We start from the raw sequence: 12,462 nt of genomic DNA, 5'->3' as shown, positions 1-12,462 counted from the left end.
ATATGGAAGACTTCAAAATCAGCATTTAGGCCCTGTGGATATATACTATCTATGTAAAAAATCAATTTTGCCTCGGCCTGTAGTAGTCTTTTACCATAATCTTCCCCTCTCCATTGTTTTTGTACTTTGCATATAGCCATATATTTGAGACTTGTATTTTTGCCTCCATGTTTCTCTTGAAAATGTTTGTATAGTGGGACATCATCTCTATTATGTTTAATGGCTAATAAGTGTTCTCTTATCCTGTCCTTGACACTCTGTGTTGTCTGTCCAATGTATTGGGGGCCACAACCACATTTTAACAGATAGATTACCCCTTTGTCCTGACATCGAATGATATCATTGATCTTAAAAACCTCTTGGCTAATATTTGATTTAAATGTGTTACCCTTGACACCATGCTGACAGGCTTTACACCATCCACAAGGGAAGAAACCTTTTAGTCTCTCCCCTTTAATATTGGTCTCAAATAGTCTCTTTTCTGTGCCCAGCTAGCATGAATCTGGTTCTCTATCATAGATATATTGATGATATTTTTATGATATGGCAAGGCACTGAGGAAGACTTGAAATTCACAATAGAAGTAATGAACAAAAATGAACAAAACCTCAAGTTTATTTATGAATTTAGCCATACTAATATAACATTTTTAAACCTATTTATAGAGATATAAAATGGTAAAATCAAAACTTCCACCTTTTTCAAAAAAATCGACTGTAACAACTACATTCATCAATCAAGCTGCCATCACCATCATTGGAAAAATAACATACCAAAGGGACAATTATTAAGAGTTAAGAAAAAATGTTCAAAGGCAGAAACATGGTTGGAACAGTCGAGTCTTCTGAAAGACAGATTTGTGGAAAGAGGTTATTCAGAGGATGTGTTAGAGAATACCATTAAAAGTGAGAATCATATTCTAATTGAACGTATAATTAACAACAATTGGTACCTATTGAAACAAGATAATATAATAGGTGATAAGTAATGCCCCTAAATTTATCTATCGTAAATCTGAAAATCTCAAGACAATGCTAGCACCAAGTCTACAAAAAACAGAAAAGAGACTATTTGAGACCAATATTAAAGGGGAGAGACTAAATGGTTTCTTCGCTTGGGGATGGTGTAAAGCCTGCCAGCATGGTGTCAAGGGTGACACATTTAAATCAAATATTAGCCAAGAGGTTTTTAAGATCAATGATATAATTCGATGTCAGGACAAAGGGGTAATCTATCTGTTAGAATGTGGTTGTGGCCTCCAATACTTTGGACAGACAACACTGAGTGTCAAGGACAGGATCAGAGAACACTTATTAGCCATTAAAAATAATAGAGACAATGTCCCACTATACAAACATTTTCAAGACAAACATGGAGGCAAAAATACAAGTCTCAAATATATGGCTATATGCAAAGTACAAAAACAATGGAGAGGGGGAGATTATGGTAAAAGACTACTACAGGCCGAGGCAAAATTGATTTTTTACTTTGATAGTATATATCCACAGGGCCTAAATGCTGATTTTGAAGTCTTTCATCTTTTTAACTAAATTATTCTGATACAGCTTTAGTTTTTAAATAAATCTCACTTCCAAAGTATTGATATAACTCCCCCTTCCACAGTTTGATTCACTTCCCACTTTTTATACTTTTTATATCTCTTATACTTTCACTTTTTATAATTTCACTTAGTGTGAATCATCAATATGTTTTTACCTCTCACCGTCTTTTACTGTTTTTTTTTTTACTGTTTTTTACTGTTTTTTTAATGCTATTTATAAAATCATTTTTATATAGATATCTTATTTTATTTTTATGATATACATGTTATAAGTAGTCACTGCTCGAGTTTACATATAGGGTAAGCCTGTTTTCAATTAAGTTTATATTTACATTAGCGTTATTGCACTATGTGATTTTTGTTTTCACAGGTACTGCATTTATTGGATCCCATTGGATTTCTTATCAATGTTTTGCACTTTTTTCACTTGATTCACTTTTCTCCAATTTTTATTTTTATTTGTATTTTTATATTTTTGATTATTATTTTTATTTTAATTTAATTTTTGATTTTTTGGATACTCCATCATACTCATAGGATTATAATATGATTCACAAGGGCACAGGATCTGTTACACAGGACATTTGTTAAGGATGTCATCACTTATTAAGACTTTTTATATCATTTGGGACTTTTAATACAACTTCTTTTTGTGTTTATATGTTTTGGTTTTCCCCTCTCTCCTGAGGGGTACTTACTCTATTGTTTTTAATTGTTATATGTACATAGGGTACCCTAGTTTATGTGAATGTATTAAATGTATTTTAAATATCATTTTGATTAATTCTGTTAATCTGATACTTTAGCCTATAGTTGGCGCTCCCTCTTTTTACATTAATACCCATTTTTTTTTTGTTTTTAGGGGTCTCACTTTGGGAGTTTGTATCTGTTTGGATGTTGGCGCTGTATATATACTTTTAAACACTACAGTCTAAAAAGCAGTTGAGCTATCATCAACAAATAAATAGTCTAAACATGAGTATGAATGATGTGGTAGAGAAAAATCAGAAAAATCTTTATCCTCAGGATGACAAGATCTCCAGACGTGCTAAAGATGGTATTGGGATATAAGATTTCGAAATTTAGGTGCTGAGGATCAATAAAAGGAATCAACCTCTGTAATGAATATTTAAACGGCCATTCAAAGTTAAAATTAATATTACATAATTCTGCACTATGTTTTTTTTCGTATGCGCTTTCTGTTGACTTTGATGGGGAGAATACATTAATAACGCGTTTGTGATATTTGGTTAGCTCAAACTTTTTACTTTCAACTTATAATATGCATGCAACCCTGTCCCTTCGTGCACAAAAAGATTAGCAAAGTTTATGCTCAAGCAAAAGCACCTAATAGCCACCACTTATAATCTGGCCCTTAAATTTAATTAAAATGATTTTTCTTCTTTTCAGGTACTTGAGTCTGTGCAAAGATAGAGAAAGCCGGAAGGTGACCGATGATACTTGTGTAGCAATATTATATCATAATGTGTTTACTTATTGGTTTTATTTTGGTGCCTGTGACTTTTTGCAGAGTTTAGATGCACGGACCCAACAAGTTTTAATTATTGTACACAAACTACGGAGAGACTAGATTTGGAGGATTGTATCTGAGTTAAGTTATTTAGGGATCTTTTGTATTTGTGGCATGTGTACAATGGGATAGACATGTGCGATTCAATTCTGTCCGAATCGAAATTCGGGCGAATTTGTCGAATTCGGAAATTCGGATCGATTTGAATTTCCGAATTGCAGTAGTGCCGAATCTACCGAATAAATCTGAATCGATTCGAATTTATTCGGTAGATTTGGATGGCCATGTATTACACTAGTATTGTACAGTATACTAGTGTAATACACAGCACATCCCACTTAACACTTACCGAAATTCGGAAATTCTGAATCGATTCGAACCGAATCGAACCAAATCGAACCAAATTTTTCACGAATCCGAAAGAATCCGAATGAATCCGAAACGAATCCATTCAATTTCTTCCAAATTCGAATTGATCCGAACCGAAATTCGAATCAATCCGAATCGATCCGAACCGAACCAAATTTTTCGAAGCTGCACATGTCTACAATGGGACAGCCGTAGCTAATTCATTCATAACAGCACTCAGGTTACTGATATAGATATTGTTGATTGTTTGCGATCCTGCTACACAGCATCTTTTTCTTATATGTACTTTTAAGTGTTTTTATTATATATATTTTATTATTATTATTAGTAAAAGTTCAGTTTTATTTGTGGGGCAACCTTATAAACGTAGGATATAGTGATTGTTAATAAGTGCTTGATTTGTGCTTCTTTTATTACTTGCTTCTGTTTATATATTATTGTATTGGCCCCGAGCACTTCCTACCAGTGGTGGGTTATATTTGGATAATAACTCTTAACACACAATACAGAGTGTACATATTATTTGTTCACATAGACATGTTTTGTTATTTTTATTTTTTATTTTTTATTGAGGTAGCAATATCACAAGGCGCTAGCGACACACTGGCAACATTATCCAATTGGTTGTGCATCCCGTGCTCTAGACCGCTCTCTATTCTAATCAGAGCCTTTGGTCCCGCAACCGCCTCTGGGAATCTAACCATGGGCCCCACCTCCAGGCTGAAAACCTGCAAAATGACGTAATAGGGGGGGCATGGTTAGGTTCCCAAAAGCGGTTTCAGTGCCCTCGGCAGTTATTGCATTATCTGAATAGTCGGTGTGTCCATGAGGGACAGGATGCACAACCAATCAGATAATGTTGCCAGTGTGTCGCTAGTGCCTTGTGCAATATCACATAGGTACATACAAAGTAGACATCTTGTCAAAACTTGTCACAAATAATAGAGATAAAGACAGAGTTCAAAACATTATGGAAGTTTGCATAATGCTCATTAAAGTCAGTTGTAATTGGCTCCCTCTTTTTATTTTTGCTATTTTCGTGCTTGTGCGCACCTCCCATGACTGCCAGGGCCGCAGTTGGGTCCAGAAATCACAAAGTTCAAAGGAGGACAGATGAACTAGTATCCCTCAAACTTGTGCAAAGTAACTAGTAGAATTATTAATGTAAGGCAAACCATCAAATATCAAGGAGTACTTAAGTATACATAGTAACATGTTCTGTGTTACGGCCAAAGAGACATAGACATTTTTTTTGGTTATTAATCCTTTGCTGAGCCATTTCCACTCCTGTGCTAAGCTGTTTTGCAGTTTTTACATGCTGCTCATATTTAGGCCTTATTTTATTTAATTTTTCAAGGAACATTTACATTAGTTTTCGTTAAACAAATGTAAATGTTCCTTTGCTACAGGTGAAAAAAAAAAAGTGAAAATTCTTACCTCTAGCGTGCTGGATAGCCACGCTAATCCTGATCCTTTTTCTCAGCGGATCTCAGGGCCTGCACTAAAAGATCTTCACCTTTAGAGCAGGCCCTGGGTTATTTCGCGCAAAGCCTCCTATTAGCGTGCGCCAAGGCTCTGTGAAGAAGGATCAGGATTAGCACGGCTCTCCAGCGTGCTGCATATAAGTATTTTAACCCCTAAGGTAATATAAAAGAAACAAATGCATATTTGTATTGGCTTCAGCATTAAATTTTTAAAGTGTGCCCTAGGAAACATTGATCACCCCTGTTATGTTTCCCCTACCAACGAAATCCATAACTTTCTATCAGGTAGATTATGCGCGCTATAAGTTTTTTAACGAACACAACAAAAGTTGCGTTATTTCACCCTCCACAGCGCAGCCATTACAAGTTTTGAAACAGCCGGCTTGTGCATGCGATATGGTTGCGTTGAGCTCCATCCCGCACAAAATACAAAAACTGTTTTAACGTGCTCGTGTACGCTTTCCCCATAGACATCACACCTGAAGCGCGGAATGAAAAAGCTCCGTAACACAGCCCCATTGATGTCTATGGGGAAAAAAACCCATTTAAACCTAACACCCTAACATAAACCCTAAGTCTTAACACCCCTAATCTGCTGTCCCGACGTCGCCGACACTTACATAATGTTATTAACCCCTAATCTGCCACTCCCGATATATCGCCATCACCTAAATAAATCTATTAACCCCTAATCTGCCGCTCCTGATATCGTCACCACTATACTAAAGTTATTAACCCCTATTCCCTTGCACCCCAACATCTCCCACACTATAATAAATCTATTAACCCCTATTTCGCCGCTCCCTGACATCGCCGCCACTAAATAAAGCTATTAACCCCTAAACCTCTGGCCTCCCACATCACTACCACTAAATAAACCTATTAATCCCTAAACCGCCAGCCCCCCCCCACATAGCAACAACCTAAATTAAACTATTAACCCCTAAACCTAACCCTAAACCTAACACCCCTAACTTTAACATAATTAAAATAGAGCTAAATTAAATTTACAATTATTAACTAAATAATACCTATTTAAAACAAAATACATACTTACCTGTAAAATAGAACCTATGCTAGCTACAATATAACTAATGGTTATATTGGTTGTAGCTAGCTTAGGTTTTATTTTTATTTCACATGTAAGTTTGTATTTATTTTAACTAGGTAGACTAGTTAGTAAATAGTTATTAATTATTTACTAACTACCTAGGTAAAATAAATACAAATTTACCTGTAAAATAAAACCTAAGCTGCCTTACACTAAAACCTAACATTACAAAAATAAAAAACACTAAAATTACAAAAAATAACAAACGAAATTATCCAAAATAATACAAATTATTCCTATTCTAATACCCTTTTAAAAAAATAAAAAACCCACCCCAAAATAAAAAACCCTAATCTATAATAAATTACCAAGGGCCCTTAAAAGGGCCTTATGTAGGGCATTGTCCTAAAGATAACAGCTCTTTTCCTACAAAAGAAAAACAAACACCCATCCAAAAATACAATCTCCCACCCCCCAAACACACAAAATAAAAATAAAGTAAAACCTAATCTACCCATTGCCCTGAAAAGGGCATTTGTATGGGCATTGCCCTTAAAATGGCATTCAGCTCTTTTTCATGCCCTTAAAAGGGCATTTAGCTCTTTTATGAAACCCCTAATCTAAAAATAAAAACTCACCCCAAAACGAAAAAAAAAACATTACACAAAATAACAAACAAATTATCCAAAATAATAAAAATGATTCCTATTCTAATACCCATTTTAAAAAAAACACCCCAAAATAAAGAAACCTAATCTAGAATAAACTACTAATAGTCCTTAAAAGGGCCTTTTGTAGGGCATTGCCCTAAAGATATCAGCTCTTTTTCTGAAAAAAAATACAGACTCACTAACATTACAAACCTCCACCACCCCCCCCCCAACCCACAAAATAAAAAAAAAATATCTAAAAAAACTAATCTACCCATTGCCCTGAAAAGGGCATTTGTATGGGTATTGCCCTGGAAAGGGCATTCAGCTCTTTTAAGAGTGCCCACTCTAATCTAAAAAAAAAACACCCAAAAAACCCTTAAAAAAACACTAACCCCTCTTTAGGTACTCACAGTTGTTAAAGTCCCAATTGAATGATCTTCATCCAGGCGGCTCCATCTTCATCCAGGTGGCTCCATCTCCATCCATTGTGGGACCGGCATCTTCTTCATCCCTGTGGAGGCGGAGCAGCGATGATTCAAATCAGCCAATAGAATGAGAGCTGCTTAAATCCTATTGGCTGATTTGAACAGCCAATAGGAATTTAGCAGCCCTAATTCCTATTGGCTGATTCAAATTTTTCAGCTAATAGGAATGCAATGGTACCCCAAGTATAAAAGGAGTACCTTGCATTTCAATCCTCAGTGTGCGACGGACGATTGCATGAAGAGAACCTCCACGTTGGATCGATGGACCTCTGCCTTGGACCTCCGCTTGGACCTCCGCCTTGAACCTTCACCTGGACCTCAACCTTGGACCTTTGCCTGGACCTTTGCCTACACACATCGCCGCTCCGCCTCCCCAGGGATGAAGAAGATGCCGGTCCCATGATGGATGAAGATGGAGCAGCCTGGATAAAGACCTCTTGCCACCATGATGTCCGGACTTCAGGAACTGTAAGTGGCTCTTCGGGGGTTAGTGATTTTTTAAACTTTTTTGTGTGTTTTTTTTTTAGTTTAGGGTTTTGGCAATGCCCATACAAATGCCCTTCTCAGGGCAATGGGTAGCTTAGGTTTTTGTTAGAGTTAGGTTTTTTATTTTGGGGGGTTGGTTGGGTGGTGGGTTTTACTGTTGGGGGTATTTGTGTTTTTTTACAGGTAAAAGAGCTGTTTAATTTAGGGTAATGCCCTACAAAAGGCCCTTTTAAGGGCTATTGGTAGTTTATTGTAGGCTAGGTTTTTTTTATTTTGGGTGGGCTTTTTTATTTTTATAGAGCTATTATATTAGGTGTAATTCTTTTTTATTTTTCAGTGTTTGTTATTTTTTGTAATTTAGTATTTTTTATTTTTTGTAATTAGATATTTTGTATTTTTGTATTTAGTGCTAGGATTTTTTTTAATGTGTATTTTGTTTTTTTTAATTGGTAGTTAGTTTATTTTTAGTTTAATAGTTATATTAGTTTAATTGTTAGTTTAAACTTAGCTTTTTTAATTTGACAGGTAAGTTTTAATTTAATTTAAGATAGGGAAATTGTAATTTGAATATAAAGTTAGAGGGGGACGTTAGGTTTAGGGGTTACTAGTTTAAATTAGTTTATTGGGATGTGGGGGCTTTCTGTTTAGGGGTTAATAGTTGAATTTAGTATATTTCATTGTGGGGGGCTTGTGGTTTAGGGGTTAATAGGTTTATTATAGTGGCGGCGGTGTTGGGGAGCGGCAGAATAGGGGTTAATATCTTTATTATAGTGTGGGCGATGTTGGGGTGCAGGGGAATAGGGGTTAATAAATTTTATTAGTGGTGGAGATGTCGGGAGCGGCAGATTAGGGATTAATAACTTTAATATAGTGTTTGCGATGCGGGAGGGTCTCGGTTTAGGGGTTAATAGGTAGTTTATGGGTGTTTAGTGTACTTTGTAACACTTTAGTTATGAGTTTTATGTAACAGTTTTGTTGCATAAAACTCATAACTACTGCTCTCAGATGGCGGTACGAATCTTGTCGTTATAGGGTGTAACGCAAACTTTTTAGCCTCACCGCACAACTTGTAATGGCTGCGCTATGGAAGTCCCATAAAAAAAATATATTTTACGTGTGCGGAACTGACGTTTTGTTTACATGCTAAAAGGCTTGTGGTACAGCTATACCGACAAGACTTGTAATGGCTGTGGTGCTGTTTTAACGCTAAAATTACAATTTTTCAGCGTTAAAACACAACCGCAAAATTTGTATTCTAGGTGTATGGGAGTCATATCACCCTTGCACGGACCCCCCCTCCATTTTCTTAGAGAATTCCCTGTAGGGTAGCCGCTGTTAGCGTCAGAAAGGTTTGTACTTCTGATCAGTGAATGATAAATAATTGGACCCTAAGGGCTAGAATACAAGTTGAGCACTAAATATCATTTGCATGTAAGCAATATTAGCGTCCACTTTGTAATACCAACAAGTAAATCGCAAGGCATATACATATATATTTACATTGCGATCTATGAGAACACACAATTCCCATAAATCACAATGTAAAGACACTTTTCAGTGCCATTTTTTTTTCTAACACCCCACTCCCACTACCTTTTAAAGCTTTTTTTTTTTTATTAAAAATCTTTAATGCCCTCTATTTTGAGGGCATTTGGGGCACTTTTAGAAAATTAAGCAGAGATCAGATCTGTGGTTAATTTTCTGAGCGCTAATTGCTACCGCAAGCTCGCAGCAGCAATAACCAGACACTTGTTGGCTGGTTATTGATCGCGCTCCTGCAAACGAGCAAATTTGCCCGTTTACGGGAGCACGATAATTTAGCACTCCACTAGTAATCTAGCCCTAAGACTTTTATAATTTCATCTTTTCACTAATGCAAACTCACCTCAATTCTCTAGTAAACAGCGTCTTTAGAATAACATAGAAATGGAAAAGAATGTTGCTAATTTCGGTCATACCTTTCATAAATTAAATTATCTGCTATTTTGCCTTTGTTTAGAATGGATGGTAAAATATACGGTGTGTGTGTATGTGTATATATACTGTGGGTGTATATATATATATATATATATATATTCATCAGTACCATTTCTAGGAGACGCTTGAGTGGTTTAATGCATTACTGCAAAAACCCTTAAACCTCAAAGGTGCGATCTGCCATAAACGCCTTTTCCTCCCTAAGATAGGGAGAGACCACGGCTTCATTCTTTACTGTTGGGAAATACAACACCTGGCCACCAGGAGGAGGCAAAGACACCCCAGCCAAAGGCTTAAATATCCCTCCCACTTCCTCAATCTCCCAGTCATTCTTTGCCTTTTATCACGTTAGGAGGTGGCAGAGAAGTGTCAGAAGATTTGGAGAGTCCTGAAAAAGGGTATCTGCCCTTCGTGATAGGACTGAAGTTTTAAGTAGTCATGTCAACCTCTCAGTAAGAGTATTGATGAAAGTCTAGAGATGCAGGGAAAGTTTTTCTGCAAAACCATCCAGACTACTGCTAACAGCTCCTAAGCAATCAGTGTTGATGAGTTTCACTGCCTGCTTTCTCTCACTCAAGTCCATGTCGGGAGCGCTGCTATAAGACTGTCACACTTGAGAGGCTGTGTTCTGTTCAACAGCATGGATCCTGGAGGTAAGATCATTTCAATTTTTACACATAAAACGCTATAACAGGGGCAAAGTGTTGCTCCTTTATACCTTGATAGGATCAAGGGTTAATATCCTCTGAAGGGGGTTTATAAAACAGTTTGGGTTAATTAATCAGTGTATTAATTATTTACATGCTGCTTTGTGTGATATTTTTCCTGGGCTGATAGACTGTGTAGTTTTTACTGAAACAAACAGGCTTCACTTTTAAGTTTCACTTCCGTTTTTGAAAGTGTTGCACAGCTACTATTACTTGCTGTACTTGTAATAACAGGGGAAGTACTGTCTTGCACTCCATGTGAACGGGTGTGGTCTATGTTCATTTCCTCCATTCCAGCTGAGACTTGAACCTGAGGAGAGCGTTTCCTCTGTTAACTGTCTGGGTCTAGGAGGTGGTGAGTGCCCCAGCCATTGGGAGTATAATGGTGCAGTTTTCTTTAATAAAAAAACGTTTTTATTTGTGTCCTTCTGTGGGTATAACCTGAGCTGTGGAGGACTCTGACATGTTAGAAGGTACTCCTCCTGTACTAAATCATACCTGTTTATATTGTGAGGAGGCCATGGTTTTTCCGCACACTCAATTATGTTCCACATGCATTAACACCGTTATAAAGTCTAAGAAGGGAGACAAGCCTGCTAAGGCTCTTAGTCCCTCTGAGCCATCTACCTCTCAGGACTCGGCATCCCGTGAGATTACAACCCTTGCTACATTATCCATTCCACATGCAGTTCCCTGTAGCACATCTAATCCTCAATCCGGAGGGGGCCTTCTTCCTGCGGACTTTGCCGTGTAGTTACAAACGACGGTGTCTGAGGCCCTCAGTGCATTACCTCGCTCAAACAAATGCAAGAGAAAGGTTAAACATAGCTCTCCTGACCCGGAGTCATCTAAATATTTATCGGATTTAGCTATTATGTCCCAGTTATCCGATGATGAGTTAAGCTCTATAGCTTCAGAGGGTGAACTTTCTGGGTCGGAGTCCTTAGCGTCTAAGCCTTCTGCTGCGGAGGAACCATCCTTTAGATTTAAAATTGAGCACTTGCGTTTTTTATTAAAGGAGGTTCTGTCTACGTTAGAGGTTCCAGAGGCCGCGCTGCCTGAATAACCTATGATACCTATATTAGACAGAGTTTACGAAGACAGAAAAGTTCCTTTTGACTTTTCCTGTGCTGGTTAAGATGGTGAACATTATTAAGAATGAATGGTAAAGAATTGGTTCTTCCTTTCCCCGTCGTCTACTTTTCAAAAGTTGTTTCCGGTCCGGACTATCAACTGGATTTGTGGGGCTCAATTCCTAAGGTGGATGGTGATATCTCTACGCTTGCTAAACATACTACTATACCTCTTGAGGCTAGTTCTTTGTTCAGAGAGCGATGGATAAGAAAATGGAAACCTTTCTGAGAAAGATGTTTCAACATACAGTATTTTTGTTTTAACCGGCAGTTGCCGCTGTTGCCGGAGCGGCTACCTACTGGTGTGACTCTTTGACAGAACTCATTGAGGGGGAGTCTCCCCTCGAGGATATTCAAGACAGACTTAGAGCTCTGAGAATTGCTAATTCTTTTATCTGTGATGCGAACATGCAAATTATACGCCTAAATGCAAAGGCCTCTGGCTTTGCGGTCCTAGCCCTCTGGGAACTCTGGTTGAAGTCTTGGTCTGCGGATATGACTTCTAAGTCCAGACTCCTTTCTCTTCCCTTCAAGAGAAAGATTTTATTTGGTCCAGGCCTGGACTCCATTATTTCTACGGTTACCAGAGGCAAGGGTGCCTTCCTACCGCAAGATAAGAAGAACAAATCTAAGGGACAACAATTTTCGTTCCTTTCGTTCCTTTCGTTCTGACAAATCCCAATGACAACAATCCTCCAAGTCTGAGCAACCCAAGAGTACTTGGAAGCTGGCTCAGTCCTGGAATAAATCCAAGCAGAATAAGAAGTCAGCCGAAAACAAATTGGCATGAAGGGGCAGACTGTGTAGGGGCATTCCACTAGAGCAGTGGCTTCCTCTTGGGCCTTTAAGAACGAGGCCTCTATGGATCAGATTTGTAAGGCGGCTATCTGGTCCTCCTTACATACTTTTTCAAAATTTTACAAGTTTGATGTTTTTGCTTCAGCTGAAGCAGCTTTCAGGAGAAAAGTTTTGCAGGCTGTAGTGCCCTCAGAATAGGGTCCGCCTCTTCATTTTTGTTCCCTCCT

This window comes from Bombina bombina, chromosome 3, assembly GCF_027579735.1.
Source record: "Bombina bombina isolate aBomBom1 chromosome 3, aBomBom1.pri, whole genome shotgun sequence".
NCBI classification, from domain to species: Eukaryota; Metazoa; Chordata; class Amphibia; order Anura; family Bombinatoridae; genus Bombina; species Bombina bombina.
Note: the sequence above shows the minus strand (reverse complement) of the source record.